At 31.1% G+C, this 8,086-nt stretch overlaps 1 non-coding gene and 1 pseudogene across 1 annotated transcript; both read right to left on the bottom strand.

The window, feature by feature from the left end:
* Positions 1–3,085: 3,085 nt before the first annotated feature.
* Positions 3,086–5,539, bottom strand: LOC107470845 (uncharacterized; annotated as a pseudogene).
* A 2,058-nt stretch (positions 5,540–7,597) lies between these two features.
* Positions 7,598–7,673, bottom strand: LOC127742691 (small nucleolar RNA SNORD24). Its single transcript, XR_008004050.1, has one exon. It is a non-coding gene; the product is annotated as a small nucleolar RNA SNORD24 (small nucleolar RNA).
* Between the last annotated feature and the right edge of the window lie 413 nt (positions 7,674–8,086).

Here is an 8,086-nt window from a genome sequence, read left to right as displayed (position 1 = left end):
GATATTATTAGCTTTTAAAAAAATAATTTACTTTTTTAAAGATATATCTAAATAAATTTTAAATTAAATAAAAGTACTTTATTTAAAAAAATATTAAAAAAACTAATTCAAACTAACCCTTTAAATTGAATAAAGATATTTTATTTTAAAAAAACAATCCACACTAATATAAATATTAGAATAAATAAATAAATATCCACTGTGATAAATTCAGCAGTTTTTAATTGAAATAAGGTGTTATAACACTTTTCAAATTTAATGTATAGCATTTTTCATATTAGAGTTTAGAGATTGATAACTGTGATTTTCCTTAATTAAGGACTTGGTATTTTTTATAGTGTCTAAATTTTAGATATAAAATTTAAAAATAAAAGAATGAATCCCATTTTTTTATCTCTACTTTTGAGTGATTTAGACATAAAAATTAGACACCAAAAAACTCCCATTAAGGACTTAAGTTGGAGGTGGTAAATGAAAAAAAAAAAGTATTCTCATTAATCTTCCTATAATGCAAATGTTCCAACCGAAACAAGATTAATTCTTAGGAAAGATGTAGGTACTTTCAACCAATAAAGTCATCAAACTACTAAACACTTTTCTTGCCTGTCACAGTGAAAGTGGCACGTAAATTTCCACAAGTGCTCTCCATTCATTGTACACTTCACTAAAAATTAACCAAGAAGAAATTGACCTAGAAAAGGAAAAGCACACCACTAATCTAAAGAAGGATCTTTATTCCACATTTTTGTGGATAACTTTTGTTTAAATTTTATCTGATTGTATTTAATAAAAAAATGATAAGCAATATATCCAAACAAAGAAGTATAGGATTTAATTTAATTTCAAATGTATATATATATATGGATCGGAAATTGAAACTCATCAAAATAAAACTAAAAAAAAATGTTTCAATTGCCTATTGTAATGTAGTAGTGTGAATATAGTTAATTGGGTAGTAAAGTAATTGTACTAGGACAAGACAGTGTTCAAAGCCAATAATTGAGCAGCTTTGGCTGCCAAAGACTGAAAGACTAGAGTAGTATTCAATTATGGAGCACCTAAACTACAGCATGTATTCAATCATCCTCCTGCGGCTCGTGTCATTCTCCTTCTCCATCACTAGCTTCATCGTGTGTGTTCTAGATTAAAATTTGTAAATAAAAATTTGTATAAAATTAATTTTAATTAAGAATGAAGTAATATTAATAGAATTAAATTTTAAAATAATTTTTGAAATTAGCATCATGTACAAAAATCATCTTTAAAATTTTAGTTGAACTAATTATATTTTGAGATTGATAAAAATACACCACATTAATCACTAACTCATTTTTTATTAATGACATGATGACATAACTTGATAAAGTAGAGTTATAGACTATTAATAACACATGTTATTTTATGATTTGATCAAGTGTAATGGTATGATAATATGTTGACTAATGATACGTGATATGCTGATGTGGACGGTTGTACCATGTGTTGCAATAGTATTTGTTTATATGTCATCTGTTATGTTATAATTGTAGATGTACCAAATTATTCTCTCACTTTACATTAAGTGACTCATTTTAATCTCTAAAATTAAAGACGTGCACTAAATTAGTCCATTTACATATTTTTTCTCAGTTTTTTAAAAATTTAAAATTCTCAATATCTTTGGATGCACTAATTTTAATTCTATTTTTTTACGTACCATTTAAATCAAGTACTTTTATAAAATTTTTAAAGATTTTCGTTTTAATTTATAAATTTAGTTCTATAATAATTTAACATTGATAAATTTTATAATATATACGTATATTATTATAAAAAAATTATATAATTAATTAGATAGATTTTTTTATCCAAAAATACATATTTTTAAGAAGAAATCAATAATCAAAATACACTTCTTTTTTTTTAATTCTTATGAAATACAAGTTTTTAATTATGTGTAAATGGATTAGACTGAAGGCACTTTAAGTACTTTCACTATCATCTCCGATCTCTTTTGTCTAGTTTAGACAAAAGAGGTTGAAGATGATAGTGAGAGTGGTTGAAATGCCTTCACGTCAACTCTAAGACAGCGGTTAGGGGTATCTACAAGAGAAAAAATATTTTATAAAAGCACTATTTAAACATGTAAAAAAATAGAATTAAAATTAATGCATTTAGAGATGTTGAGAATTTTGAATTTATAAAAAAGAAAAAAGAAAAACTTAGTTTGGTACACGACATTCAATTTCAGGAACTAAAATAAGTCACCTAACAGAAAGTAAGGGACTAATTTGGTGCATCTACAATGATGACATAGCAAATACACCTTGATGAATATTGTTGCGATATGTGGCAAAAACTGACATATGGCCAAATAGTATTGTGACACGTGGCACAACCGTCCACGTTAGCATGCCACATATCATTAGTCAACACATCATCATACTATTACATGTAGCCAAATCATGGAGTGACACATGTCACTAACAATCCACATCGTTATCAAACCATGTCATCACGCTGTTAACGGAAAATAGATCAGGGACTAACGTAGTGCACTTTTGTTAATCTTAGGGACGTAATTGATACAATTAAAATCTCATAGACAATTTTGGTACATGACACCAATCTCAGGGACCATTTTAAGGTTTAACTCATGTTAATGAAATTTATATTTGACAACTTTTATGCCAAAATAGATTATAGTAAATTAAATGTTGTTTAGATTATATTATTTAAACGTACTTTTAAATAAAGAATTACTGAAAAAATAAAAATTTAAATAATTATTTTATATTATTTTATTTTAAATATTTAAATAAATTTTAATACTCTTTTTAGTATTTTTTCACAAAAAAAAAATGATAAAAAAACTCATGTAAACGAGAAATAATAAGTATTTCATAAAAAAAAATAACATGCATGAGAGCAGTGGCGGAGTTTGAACCAAAATTTTGGGGGCCGAAAATTTAATAATAATATTTAATAATAAAATTTAATAATAATATTTATATCAAAATAAAATTTATAAATATAATTATTCTTTAAGTTTGTTACTAATAAGATAATAAATAAATAATTCTACAAATAAAAAATATAAAATAGTTTATAATGGTACTCTTCGAGTTTTTAATGACTTAAAATCTTCAATAATTGAGTCAAAACTAAACTTTTCAACAATTTCTTTCTCAATGTAAATAACCAAACTATCCGCAAGAAAGTCGTCCTCCATCTTGTTTCTTAACCTTGTCTTTATTATTTTCATTGCTGAAAATGATCGTTCTGTAGTAGCTGTAGAAACTGGAAGAGTTAATATCAGACGAATCAATCTATCAATCAAGTAATACTCTTTTGACTTTTTTGTTTCTGCTAAACATCTACACAGTTCATGAATAGTTGACAAATTTTTCATTTCTGGATGCTGACGAACATCAAGAATAAAATGCTGAAGCTGAAAAGGCAAATTAATCTTCTCTTGTTCAGTAAAGTCTTCAAGATAGTAGCTATCAATAAGAGTAGAAATCTTAGCAATGTCAAAATTTTTGTAAGTATCCTTAGGCATGAGAGTAGAGCTCAGACTTAGTAGATCCATTGCTTGATCATTAAATCTGCTATTTAACTCTTGTAATTGCTTATCAATTGTGACTAAAAATATCTCCACTCTAAAATAATACTCAACTGTAATATGATCTTTTTGGTGACGCGAGCGTCCTTGCCTTACAACATAAGAAGCAGTTAAATCAGGAATTAGAATATCATGTTGCTCACAAAATGATTTCACATTTTTTAATAATTCCTCCCATCTGTCATCTCTCAAGATTTGGATAAGTGTTTTTGTAGAATAAACTAGTTGCACAGCATTAACTATGTCTTGAGACTGCTTTTGTAAAGCTTGACAAAGAATATCAGTTATTCCCATCATATCTTTCATCAAATGCAAGATCAATACAAATTCAAATGAGGTCAGAGTATTGTAAACACTATCTGCATCACCACGCTGAGAATAAGTTGATCCATCAACAATAATCTTTTGTAAAATAGTCAACGTTGCACCATACATATTTATCAAACTGCAAACAGAAGAGAAATGAGAACTCCATCGAATATCACCTACTCGTTTTAAAGTACCAATTTGATTTGCCCCTTTACCAGTTTCAAGTTCATCAATCTCTAATAAATGGACAATTTCATCTGTCTTGGCAGCATGTAACTCATCATGTCGCTTACTAGAAGAACAAATGATGTTGACGATGAAAGTCAATTTTAAAAAAAACTGATGCACAAGAATAGCTTCTCTTGATGCAGCAATTAATGCAAGTTGTAATCGGTGAGCAAAATAGTGGATATAGTAAGCATAAGGACAATCTTTTAAGAATAATGCTTGTAACCCATTCCATTCTCCTCTCATGTTGCTGGCGCCATCATATCCTTGACCACGAATATTAGAGACATCAAGACCATATCGAGAAAGAATGCCGCATAATTCTTGTTTTAGAGTTAATGATGTAGTATCTTTGACATGTATAAGATCAAAAAAACGCTCTTGAATAAAACCATGTATATCAACAAATCTTAAAATAAGTGCCATTTGTTCTCTTTTGGATTCATCACGAGCTTCATCTACTACAATGCAAAACTTGGAATCTCCAATTTCTTCACAAATATGCTTTCTCACCTTGTTTGAGAGTATATGCAAGATCTCTTTTTGAATTTGATGTGAAGTATATTTAGCATTATATGGAGCATTTTTTAACACAGTTCTTGCAACTTCATCATTGTAAGATGCTATGAGTTTTATCATTTCAAGAAAATTACCTCGATTTTTTTATTCTGGAGTCTCATCATGATCTCTGAAAGCACAAGCTTGAAATGTAAGCCAACGAGTTGCATCAATGGAGGATTTTAGACGCAATCGATTCTTTTGAATTTCTTCAGAAGTATGATCCTCAATTACATTTTGGATGTGACTTGCCTGATTCAATAAATCTAGACATGCTCCAACTGCATTATTGTGTGGTGAGCAAGGATCTCCAATATGTTTAAGAAAAGCACAATTCTTTCCATCATTAACTTTTTTCCAATTTCTAAACCCTTTACTAATAAAAATATCTGACCCATTGCGTCCACTGAGTTTTTTGCTAACCAAATAACAAAATAAACAATATGCAGCATCTTCAGAAGGTGAATACTCTAACCATGAAGGAAAAATACCAAACCAAGCATATTGAAATCGTCTTGGATACTTCGTACCAGATAGAGGATAATTGTCAAGATGCTTTTGATATGGACCCCATTTAAGATAAGCTCGTCTAACCTCATCTCTCTGGTTTGGGTGATATTGTCAAATTTGAAGCCGTTTTCCAGGGTCTCGTTTCAAAGAATTAAGGTCAAACTCATCAGATGCAACTCTTTGAACTTTTGAAGGTTGTATCTCACTTTCTTCGTGATTCATTATAGTAGAAGAACTATCTACAGGTGTTGATATTGTAGAAGTTATATGCTTCCCTTCTTGAATATTAGCCTTCCTCTTAAAAAATGCATCAATTCTTTGATTTTTCATCATTATTTTATATAAAAATTTGAATATATATTCTGTAAAATATGTAAAAAAACTTTAGAAGGATAAATATTAAAATTTATAATATTTATTGAATTTTTTTATCAATTTATCAAAATACAATAATATCAATACTTATTAAATATTATAATATTTTTTATCATATAAAAAATTAAATTAAATAAATAGTAAAATATAAAATAATATTAAATTAAATAAATAAAAAATACCTAATTTTTTATATTTGAACTCAAAGGTAAAGAGAGTGTTGCTTATTGAATAGAGAAGCAAAGCAAAGCAAAGGCCCACTTACTAAAAATTATTATATAATAAATACATGAGATGGAAATTGAACTTGGATACTTTAAGTTATAGTAAAGCATTTAAACCAATTGAACCATTCTTTATTTTTGATGAAGTATTACTAATTTTTTTATAAAAAGTTTGGGGGACCATGGTCCGACCATCAAATGGGCTTAACCCATCGGGTTAGCCCGTTTACTCGTTTAAATGGGCGGGCTTTGCCTCTAAAATTAAGCCCGTTTAAATTTCGGGCTAAACGGGCTGAGTCTGATTAACCCAAAAAAATGACAGGTTAAACGGGCTAGCCCGCGGGCTAAACGGGTGGCCTGTTTAATTTTTTTTTTCATTTTTTTAAAAAAAAGTAGCACTTTTAGCTAATATTTCTTCCAGTAACACTTTTAGCTAATATTTTTTCCGATCCGACCCGAAAATCCGACCCATCAACTAAAAAAAATTTTTTTTAATGGTTTTTGACCTAAAAGTGATATTTTTTGTCAAAATTTTTTCAAAAAATAAAATAAAATGATAAACGGGCTGACCCGTTTAACCCATCAGACTAGTCATAAACGGTCTGGGTTAAAAAATTGTGGTCCGCGGATAAAGCGGACTTAAACGGGCTAGTCCATTTAACCCGCAGGCTTAACAGACCGGATCTAAATGGGCCGGACTAGCCCGTTTGACAGCTATAATGACCCCCCTTGTCTGAGTTAAGTTTCGGAAAATAGGTAGTAGTTTCGGGCTTGACTGACTCTGCCTACTTGGTCATTAAAGCATGGATATGCATCTCATTTTGTTTGTGTGGATGACTCATAGAATAGTTTCCATGGGGGGCGTGGTCAACAGTCAACACCTCCCTGAGCTGGAAAATGAAAAATGAAAAATGAAAAATGAAAGAGAGTGATGGGAACCGTGGCCATTATTTTCCTAAGAACTTCACATCATCAGACTAATAAGTGGTCTTCCTAATGCTTCCTGCGTATACAGTACTGTGAAAATAGATAAAAGTGTTGTAAGCTGTATCGAGTTGTTGAAGAATGGATTGGCACGTCCATAGTGAACTCTCTATGGTGGTTACATACATAGGGGTCACCATCTCTTTGTTCCTGATGCCCGCTACCATCCCTTTCTCAATCATCACCTTCCAATTATCACATCCTGTGTAGCCGGCCATATAATTGTGGCGCACTAGAAGTATACTACCCTTTCTGGGTGGAAAACCGACCCCGCCAGTGTGGCGGCGACGACAATCTCCACCTTTCCTGCGACGTGTGAATCATGATGGATACCAAAAAACCCACGCTTCCGTGTGGAGAATGAGGATCCCTAATCAAGCATTCTATAATCACTAGATATCGATGCAAGTATGAGGTTTATTTTACCGTTTTACTTTTCAAATACCTCTATATTGACAGAGTGTAATCTGAATCAGCCATATACACTTATTGTCGAACTTCTTACACTTTTCATATTACTTGCGATGATTGAATTCTAACACTTTGTACACAACTTCATAGTAGATGCTATAACTCTTCATGCTTAAGACGACCTTTTCTTTATCCTAGAACTGCTGACCAACCTAAAATTCAGCTATAGCTCTTATATTATGTGCATCTCTGGTCCCAAAACCAACAAGTACTCTTGGATCCCCTGCTATGCCATGACATCCAAGTCTAAAATTAAAAAGTGCAGGAATACCATTGAGTTCTTGAATTGGATGCTCCACCACTCTAGAGTAGTCTTTGTTATGTCATCATTACAATCATCAGTAATCATGGTGGGTTCTACATCATCATCATCATCATTATCATGTAGTACATCCTTGACATCATTCGATACTCCACCCTCCCCGAAAATTGGGACCATAATAGGAGTACTGATCGTTGCAATTGCAAGCTCATCCTAGGGTCGAATATCACCTGTTTCTCTATCACGACTGCGGTTTAGATCAGCTACAAAGGATGGAAATGTAACTAAAACTGCCTCATGTGCAATCACCAACACAGATGATGGGGGCACCAAGAGACATTGAACTAGAGTAGACTGACATTGCTGAGAATTGAGGATTTCGGTTCGAACCTCCTAAACTACAGATCATATTCACAAATTTGGCCAACAGTCAGAGGTTCTCACCTCGAAAAACTGATGATGACAATGGAACAGAACTTGTAAATCTTTGTCACTGTCCATGACGAATGAATCGTACTTCACATCATCGCGCAACACACAAATCGAAATTCTGTAGAATAA

Source organism: Arachis duranensis, chromosome 1, assembly GCF_000817695.3.
Source record: "Arachis duranensis cultivar V14167 chromosome 1, aradu.V14167.gnm2.J7QH, whole genome shotgun sequence".
NCBI lineage: Eukaryota > Viridiplantae > Streptophyta > Magnoliopsida > Fabales > Fabaceae > Arachis > Arachis duranensis.
Note: the sequence above shows the minus strand (reverse complement) of the source record. Positions and strands in the feature narration are given on the sequence as shown.